Source organism: Coptis chinensis, chromosome 3, assembly GCF_015680905.1.
Source record: "Coptis chinensis isolate HL-2020 chromosome 3, ASM1568090v1, whole genome shotgun sequence".
In the NCBI taxonomy this organism is placed as follows: Eukaryota; Viridiplantae; Streptophyta; class Magnoliopsida; order Ranunculales; family Ranunculaceae; genus Coptis; species Coptis chinensis.
The window spans coordinates 23085096-23094850 of record NC_141458.1 but is presented as its reverse complement, the minus strand read 5'-3'; the positions used below and the strand labels follow the sequence as shown (position 1 = coordinate 23094850).

Genomic DNA, 9755 nt, shown 5'->3' with positions numbered 1-9755 from the left:
CCCAAGTGGTGGGATGGGAATGGGATCCCCAACTCAACTAACAAGTATAAGGAGATATCATAAGTAATCGCCCTTACTTTCTTCGCAAACTAGCATCCCAAAATTCTAAGACAATTATAAAGGGTCTAGAGATCAATTTGTTAAGGAAAAGTTGTCACTGAAAAACCATCACGATTCACCATATTTCTTAATATAATAGTAATATCAACCAACAACAAACCATATGATAATGCTTTGAAAATGGTGAAGTGGATATTAGTGAAAGATCGATGTAAAGAAAGAGAAAACAAAATGAAAATTTCATGGGGAGCAAAACAAGCAAAATTGCATAGTAGAGATAGGTTACCCACTTTTTGAGAATAATCCTTCACCAAATTACAAGCCATTAGATAGAGTTCATTTGAATGGCCAAGCTCCATAGCAATTTGTTAGATGCACCAATGTGTTTTTCAAATGGAAAGGGTCTCTTTCAAGTAATTTGAAATTAACAAAGTATAAATAAATAGAAAAGCTACGTCATCCAAGGCTCTAAGTAACATCTTACCAATTAAATCTCTCTATGCAAATATTTTACTAACTTACGAAGTCATTTCAAAATATTTTTGAAATTCTCCACTTTGATCTTTTTCTTTTGAGGGCCAACGGACGTGTTGTTTTTCAAGGTGCAAGCTAAACCGTGGCGTTGTTATTCTCACAAGTTCTAAGGTGTAGAAGGATGTAGGATACAAATTCCAATGAGTAGAAAGATGGGCAATATATCATAAACCGTAGCGAAGTCCACAGAGCGACATTACCCTTCTTGATTTAAGCATGTGATTGAGGCGTTCCAAAGCCCGAAATACACCAAGGAATATAAGATAACATCATAAAGTGCATAATCATTAGAAAGATGTGACATCAACTATGAAAATAAAAATCAATTATTATATTTTCTAGTCATGATTGAAAAGACTCAACGCAGCTTAATCTTAACATCTATATACCTCGTAACATAATGGATCAGCCTTGATAACAGCTTTGTACCTTATAGAGCATCATAATTCAAAATTGTATTAGTTCCTTTATGTATATCAAATACAAAGAACAAGATAGCATGACAACAGCTCACCATTTGGGAGCCTCGGCACGATTTTCCAGTTCCTCATTTCCCTTTCCTCGTAAAAAACATATTGCTGAACTAATTTGTAAACCAAGAAAAACAAACATTGTCATAATCAACTGAATAGTAAACTCAAGACTCAAAATAAAGAAAGCCCTTACATTGATTTCACGGTCTTCCCCATCATTATCCAAGTACATAACATTACTATCTTTCAAACCAATAGCATTCCCATATTCATCAACTTTCGTGATCACCCAACATCCAAACCCCGGGTCCCCTCCTTCAATTCTTCCTAAACACATCCAATTAAAATGACACGCATAATTATATACTAATTAAAATAATATTATATTTTACTAGGCATTTGGTGGCAAGATAGTGAAAGCGGATATCGCGGAGGACAATTTGGAAGGCGTTTAAGAGATGGAAAGGGAGATGGTAATGATGACTGAGGAAAAGAGCTTGGGCTTGCATGTAAATGTCAGCTAGGTCAGATGTGAATGCGACAACTTTATCTGCCAACAAAATTGCAGATGAGTAGAGATGTTTGCTTACACAGTCTCGTACAACTCCTTCTGAAATTGGATGTTGGAGCTTCTTGTCTGCAGTTTTGTAATGTGGAGCTTTAGAAGCGAGAGCAAAAACACAAGAACAAACCAGATCAACATTCTGAGAAAAATGAATGCACCTGTGGGGGTAGAATGGGTCTCATATCCTTAGTGATTGGAGATTTTATGCTACTAAATATTGCCTGGAAAGAACCAAGATGTAAGAAAAAGTGGTCACACAAGCATAAGTAAACAAAGTCGAACAAGTAATCAAAGTAGGTATTCAGAACAAAACCAGTAAACAAACCAGATTGATTGCATAGCATATTTCTCTAAGTAGCACTCACAAAAATTCATCACATTGTATGTATATTGCAACTAAAACTTCATTAGTAAAGGACAAAGACACAGATGAAGAGACAGAGTTGATACAAGACATTGATAAAGCCATCTGGAAGACTTGAAGCCATCTGGAAGACTGGAAGCCATCTGGAAGACTTGAACACATTTTTTTTTAAAAATATGAAGTATCCATGCTACTTACATATAGATAGAAAAAACAAAAACCTGGAAAAAAAAAAAGATGTGGCAGATTCAGAGAAAGAAATATTTAGTCATTGAAGTGAAAATATTACCTGAAATTCAGTATTATTCAGATCTTCAATGGCCTTAGCAGCCAAATCTTTAGTCCTAAAGGTAACAAACGCATAACCCTTATTCTCCTGTGAGTCTTTGCCTTTCATCATCCCGACCTGCAATAGCAAAAATGTCAATCTTAAATCTTTAGGCGTAATGAAGAGAGGTAAAACCACCATAAAAACCATAAACATTACCTCCTACTGACTCACAAAAGCCCTTCAGATCCTTCTCAGAAGCATCATGCGGAATACCACCAATATACACCTCAGAACCATACAATCAAATTTCAAAAATGCATCCACCAGAAGGGAAAAAAACATAGGCAGCACATATATGATGAATATCAGGGGGAAAGGATGATAGTATTCACTTACATGTGTAACTCCACCTTCTTGTCCATGCAAAACGTATAAAAGCTTCACATTGCCCTCAGAATATATTGCAGTTGTCTGACTATAAGAACCAGCAGCAAGCATTCCAGTATTTGACGGACAAAAGGCAATTGTAGATATGATACCTGGAACAAGAATAAATACTCATCGTGATTTCATGTAATTCATCTTAGAAACACGTGTAAGAAAACAATTGTATCTATAAAAGTTAAATGAAGGAAAAAAAAATTTGTCGTAGGGTCAGAATATCCCCCCACTTAGTACCTCCCTCAGACACCAACAGACTACATACTTGTTCCTGTCTATATTACAGAGGTGAGAATGATATCCACCTCATCACAAAGTGCATGAAAACTAAATAGTACAGTGCTCTTGAGTCTTGCTGTATTTGGTATTAACTTATTCCAGCAGAGAAATCTTTACTTCTTTATAAAAAAAAATCTCCCATTTTCATTTCTTACTTCTGAATCCATATTTTATTTATTTGGTATGCACGAATCTATCTAATGCTGTTGTTATTATCTAAAAGGAACCAAACAATGTAGTCTGAGTTGACAATGCACAAAATGCTAAAAAAGCTTTCTTTAATCCTAGAGGACCTGAATCACTCAATCACCCATAGCTCGATAAAGTTAACAGGTGAAACAAGATGCCAGTAATGCAACACAGTTCGACCAGTTGGGTATACGAAGATGAGGTGACAACCAAAGATGAATTGCTTGTGATGCCCCTGCTGTGTCTCAACATGTTTAAGTCCTACTACATCATTTTTGTTCTATTTTCACTAATTAATAAATCTAACCTTTACCAAAAAAGTAACAAAATAAAGAAAATTTAATCCTGAGGAATCAATTTGAGCCTAAGTACCTGACTGCCCCTCTTTGTTGCCTTGAAGAGTTGAATACTGTTCAAAATCTCGACCAGGGCGGTGTATGTCAAATATTCCGACAGATTTGTTGTATCGAGCAAACAGCCTACAAAACATTATTATGAATTTTGACAAACAAATTACTAGACGATAAATCAGAGCAGGACTCGCAGTAGTAAATAAATATATCAACATGAGGAAAAGGATGAGATGAACAAAGAAAACAAGTACTATCGTCTTACACATTGCCTTAGATTTTGTAATACGAGCAATGAAATTCAAGAGTTTCACGAGGTAATGGTAACATAATCAGCAGCTATTGTAGAAGCAAATAGTAGTAGAAGAAGGAGAAGCTGAAAACTCGGCAGTTTTAGAGTCGACTTTATTATTTTAATTTTAGGGTAGTTTAAATTTTCATGAAATTTTGGCGTGGGAAGTGAAATCTTTGCCGCCTGATAATTGAATAGATATGCCGACGGTTAAAAAGTACTGCCACCGTTCGAAACAAACAATGGTTAAAGCCCGTCGAACTAGCCGATAGCTAAAAACTCTCGTGCAACCATCGGATAGAATAAAACAATTGGAATACCCCCGAAATATCAGTAGACGGATGGCCAACTAATACCTGACGGATAAAAGGTGTTGGTAACTAACTTCCTATGGTTATAAACCGTCGGGTAATCTTTCTGGACTCTGTCGGGTAAAGTCATTTTTTTGGTAGTGGAACTTCTTTCTTTCTTTTTATTTTTTCTTTTCTTTTTCTGTTTTGATAAACTTCAAGTTCTATCCTTTCGGGATTATAATTTGTCGAAATATAAACCACTGTTTGCTAGGAAACCGTGGGATACTCCATAACTGAAAAATGAAAAATGAATGTGCCGTGGTATAAACTAACTGTGATGTCACGGTTTTGTAAATTAGTGGTACAAACTAAGATCCAAAAAATCAGATGAATATCTACCGTGGTATACAAATATTAGCCACTGTTATTACAAAAACAGTGGTATATAAATTCATACCTACCGTGGTATATATGTATTTCTGTAGTAGTGCATGCATACAAAAGGTGAGTGATAGCAGGAGAGTTTCTCTTGATCTTAATACCCTGAATCTCTCCCTTATTCTCAGCTTGTACTAGCATCCTTAACAGAGCCTCAGAGACCAAAATAAACAGGTAGGGAGATAAGGGATCTCCCTACCTAAGCTCTCTTTCAGGGATGATCTTTTCAAGAGGGGATCCATTTAATAAAACCTTGAAGGAGATTGTTAAATCAAGTTGTAAGACATTGTTAAATCAAGTTCCTCCAAAGCTCACTAAAACCCAGTTTTTCAAATATGTCATCAAGGAAGGACCACTCCACCCTATAGTCCATATCCATTTTTAAAGGCATATCCATTTTTAAAGGCATCCACCTTTTTATTTTTTTTTTTTATTATTATTATTTTTTTTTTTCAGGTTATGAAAAGCCTCACATGCCAAACCAATGTTGTCCCCTATGCTCTTCCCCTTTATAAAGGCTCCTTGGAAGGGTGAAACAATCTTGTTTATATGACATTTAAGTCTATTAGCCAGGATCTTAGAGATAATCTTGTAACTAAAGTTGCATAGGCTAATAGGCCTGAACTTGAAACTTTAGGGATCAAAGCTACATAAGTTTCATTGAAACTAGGATTCACTTCTCAGAAGAGAAAAAGTCTTGAACAAAAGCAGTAATGCAATCCCCTATAATATCCCAACAATTCTGATAAAAAAACTCCTTGGAAACCATCAGGCCTAGGAGCCTTAAGCTTCCCATACTTCCTAACCACTTGCCATGTGTCATCATAAGATGGAATAGCAGTGAGAAGGTCATTTTCTCTATCAGAAATAACATGATGAAACAAATCCAAAATGTTACTATTAACATCAGGGCAATCAGAAGAAAATATATCGAAAAATAATCATTTACAGCCTCACCTACAACAGCTCTACCAAAATGCTAGATACCTACATCATTATCTTTAATCCTTTCAATCTTGTTGTTTCTCCTCCTATATATGGTGGATAGGTGGAAGAATCTAGTATTTTTTCCCCCTTCCTTTATCCAATGATTTGTTGATTTTTGTTTCCAGTAGGATTCTTCTTTCACATACCACTCAAGAAAGTTGGCTTTGAGAGCCTTAGCCCTATTATGATTAGCAGTAGTAAAATGCTTTGATAAGACATTTTCCAGTTTTCTTTGGGTTTTTTTTAAATATTTTGAAAGAAATTCCCAAAGGCATTCTTATTCCAGTAGGGTAAGATATCCTTAGTAGCATGCAATCTATTTATCACATTTACATCAGACAGATCATGCATAACAGACTTCCATGCATCATCAATACAAGGTTTACATGAAATATCTGATAACCACATACTAAAAAAATCTAAAAGGTTTGAAACACCTTTCCTCAGGACTATTAAGAGAAATATACAAAGCTAAATGGTCAAAAGATGGATTAGTCTTAACATATGCATGTGGGAAACAAGTTAGCTATTGAGGGGTGGCCATAGCACGATCAAGTCTCTCCTGTACATGTGCACCTAGAGTTCTATTATTGTTCCAAGTGAAATTTGGTCCCTTGAAACCTAAACTCACTACCAAACCAAGATCATTGATCAAGCTATTAAAATCCAGCATGTATTTAGTCAAGTTGCTACGACCACCCACTTTCTCATTTAAACATGAAATGGCATTAAAATCCCTAAAAAGGCACCAAGGACCAGGCACTATGGGAGCAATGTCCATCAACTCAGCCCAAACCCTTCCTTAGTGGCATGGAACATGGTCCCCATAGAAAAAAAAGAAGAAAAATGAAACCTTATTGTAATAGTTTGAAATTTTACCTATTACTTGGTTCTTTGTAGCCCCAAGTATTTCCAGGTCCACATCCTCTTTCCACATGATTGCAAAAAATCCACCACTCAATCCTTCAGCACGTATAGAAAAACATCATCCCAGCTTTAACATCTTACTAACAGCTAATATGCGCCTACGATCCGCCTTAGTTTCAGACAAACAAACTATATCTACTCCCAAAATAAACCCACATTTGGTTCTTTATATGTTGAACCGCTGTGGTGGAACCAATACCCCGGCAATTCTAGGCATAGATCGTCATTGAAGTGAAGGTAATTGTGTAGGGATAGTCACCGCGAACCCTTCTAAAGCATTTGCATAATTGGAGCCTTTGTGAGTTATGCTGATGGAGCCACTTGAGATTGACATGTCCATAGACTAACCATCTGACCTTGCATAGTGTTCCCAAATACTATCCTCATTTTCTTTTGGATCTAGAGCAGTTCCTTGACCTTGGAAGTTCAACCTCCTAGCAAGGGGGTTTCTCATAGTAGAATCATATATGGCCAAAGGGGTGGTCTCGTGAGACACTCTCATCCGAGTCATACTGCTCTATCTCTTGCTGATATGGGATCATCCTCGTCTCCTGATCTCCATATGTTTCAGTGGATTCACTTGAAATGGATATAATGTGAGCATTTCGTGGAATGAGATCATTTCCTTTGCCTTTCCTCCTCATCTCCTCAGCCAAGATTTTAGCTTTCTTTGATTTATTGACTGCATTTCTACCCCTCTGCCCAACATTTCCTCTTGTTTCTTCGATCTATCAGCCATAGGGAGACCTAAGTGTGAGATCTTTCTTTTGTTACTACTATCTGGGCTTGAGAGACAGAAACTTGAATATTGTGGGTATGGTTTACAAAAAGGGATAGGTCGATCTAACTTTATTTCTCCTAGCAATTCTAGGGTTTCAAACCGCCAGCTGCTTAAAAGCTTTTCCATCTTTTCTAACCAGTATTGTGTGTTGAAAAATAATGGATTGGTCAACACAGTGTGCAAATACAGTCCCCATACCTTGCTTTCCATCTTCTACAATGGGTAAGATTAACTCAGGTTGGTTTTCCAAAGGATCTCTGCAATTATGATAAGGTGTCTGCGTGTGATGATTTGTGCTTGGGGATTCCAGCTCCTTCTGGATGGAGTTGGGTGGGCTGGGAATTGTGGGTAGATCCACATCTCTATTCCCCATTATCTGAGGTCCATTGGGATTGTCCTGGGCTTGGACCAGCATAAAATGAGTGCTTCCTGATACCAAACCTATACTCTCTGAGGACAAGATGGGCCCAACTTGTTTTTTTATTCTCTGACCCTTCAGGCCCAATCGAGCAAGGCCTTGAGTCCACCTCCATAGACATCTCTATGTTTGTTACCATTACAGTTCCAGATGGGCCCATCTTCTATGCCCCTTTAGAATTTCCAACTGTTCTATTCCTGTTTTCAAGGTTGGTTCTCGGTGCCATGTTAGAATGCTATCTTTCTGAACATCCACGTGTCACCGCCGATCTCCCATGACTGAAAAACCCATCCAATTCTGGAGCCAAAATCTCATCAACCCGAGGTTGCTTTGGTGAACTAGAGATGACTACGATATGTTTTTCCTTACATGCTATCCCATTGAAGAATTTGTTGGCCTTCATCATGCTTGCGAAGTTTGGTTTCACATCTTTGCCTGAACCTCCACATTTAATCAAATCGTATCTATACTGTGCTATGATTCGGCAAGCATAATGATCATGTCATATAACCCCACAAAAGTAGCAGAAAATACCCAATTTTTCATATTTGAAGTTAACATGGAAGGAAGTTCTTGTTTCAAGCATGATTGTTAGATCCTTAGTGAGTTTCTCCTTAATATCCAATAGGACTTGGACCCTTGCTATTGGTTTGTTGAACTCAAGTAGACAGGATACATTCTCAGAAACCTTTCCCAATTCCGCTCCAATAATTCTGACATTTTCTTTGTTAATGCGTTCTCTTGGAAGGCCCCATATTTGAACCCATAAATTGACCATATCAAAATTATAGTCTTCAATGTGCTGAGTCCTTACCCATTTCATGATGGAGAGAATGTGGCCATGTATCAGGTAAGGCCCATTGCTGGTTACATGCCGTAATTCATCCTCTTGTTCAAAGGTGATCTTGATGTGCTCTTTGGTGATGAGTTACATGGCAATTTGCCGTCTAGTTTGCCATATTTGGTGAAAGTCTCCCCCCATATCAGCTACTATGATTGGATAACCTCCATACATTTTCCCCACCACCATCCGTTTTTCATCAGCATGTTCTTAAGCATTATGACATTCAATCACCACTTGTTTTTTTGATGTAAAGAGGTTCTTCATTTTTTGTTGAAGTAATTCTAATTTTGCTGCTGTTGAGGTGGAAGCTTCCCCTAACAATAGGGGATGTTGTGGTGAACTCATAATAATGAAAAACAAAACCAAAAAGGGTAGCACCAGAGTATATATGCCAGAGAAGAAACTCTAGTATGAGAATGCGTAGGTTTCGTCCAGGTTGAGTTTTGAAAACTTAATGTCCAAGTGACCATTAGCATTTCCAATTCATAAGCTAACACACGATAAAATCATGAACCCATGGCTCGATTTCATTTATTCATCCTAGATATTCAACTGGAAGGTTAATTCATCATCAGACCTTTGAGTTCTAGTAAGCACGATTTTGCAGAACTTGAGAAGCACGTAAGTATCTTCCAACATATAATTCATCTTTGAGCATGGCATTACTTTAATTTTTCTTCTCATTTCTGTCCTTGTGATAAGAGAACCACATCACCACATCAAGAAACCAGAACATCATATAATAACCAAAACGCAGAATGTACTTCGGCAATAAAACGAATTGCAGAATAGTAGTATCAGTAGAGCTAGTTTAACATAACATTTTGAGTATGGCACCGGGTACTGCACGTTTTACCAATGTCAAAAATGGAGTTAACTATCCGTTCAGGACTCAAGGGTGACTGCAACTTTTTTTATTTTTTTATTTTTTTTGGTTGGTGACGGACTTTCTCCCATGGCTAGAATATGACCATCTCGAAGTAGAGATGATGCAGTATAAAAGCTTCAGCATACGAACCTTCTAAGGGGCAGCAGCTCTTCATCCTTCAGAACGAGAAACCCTGCATAAGAAAGCAGCATGTTTCCGAACAATCTTTAGCATAATAGGGATGTGACGAATTCGAAATACCCTCAATGTCATAAGCATCTTAGCCAGTTCCCTACTATAATTAAAGGATTGGATATGGAATATGGATTAATGATAAATTGATAGATCAATGTGGATGAAACTAATGAAGACGATGGTCAT

At 37.2% G+C, this 9755-nt stretch overlaps 2 long non-coding RNA genes across 5 annotated transcripts; both read right to left on the bottom strand.

The window, feature by feature from the left end:
- Positions 1-982: 982 nt before the first annotated feature.
- LOC147508680 (uncharacterized) lies at positions 983-1349 on the bottom strand. The gene is made up of 3 exons (XR_015216409.1): positions 1261-1349; positions 1109-1177; positions 983-1023 (listed from the first exon to the last, which is right to left on the bottom strand). It is a non-coding gene; the product is annotated as an uncharacterized LOC147508680 (long non-coding RNA).
- Positions 1350-1377: 28 nt separating this feature from the next.
- Positions 1378-4134, bottom strand: LOC147508679 (uncharacterized). Of its 4 annotated transcripts, none has more exons than XR_015216405.1 (8): positions 3792-4134; positions 3549-3655; positions 2664-2806; positions 2484-2553; positions 2286-2402; positions 1791-1853; positions 1658-1704; positions 1378-1394 (listed from the first exon to the last, which is right to left on the bottom strand). It is a non-coding gene; the product is annotated as an uncharacterized LOC147508679 (long non-coding RNA). The 4 variants fall into 4 exon arrangements; XR_015216406.1 differs by having other exon boundaries at positions 2484-2514; XR_015216407.1 differs by lacking the exons at positions 1378-1394; positions 1791-1853 and having other exon boundaries at positions 1419-1790; positions 2484-2806.
- Positions 4135-9755: the final 5621 nt, after the last annotated feature.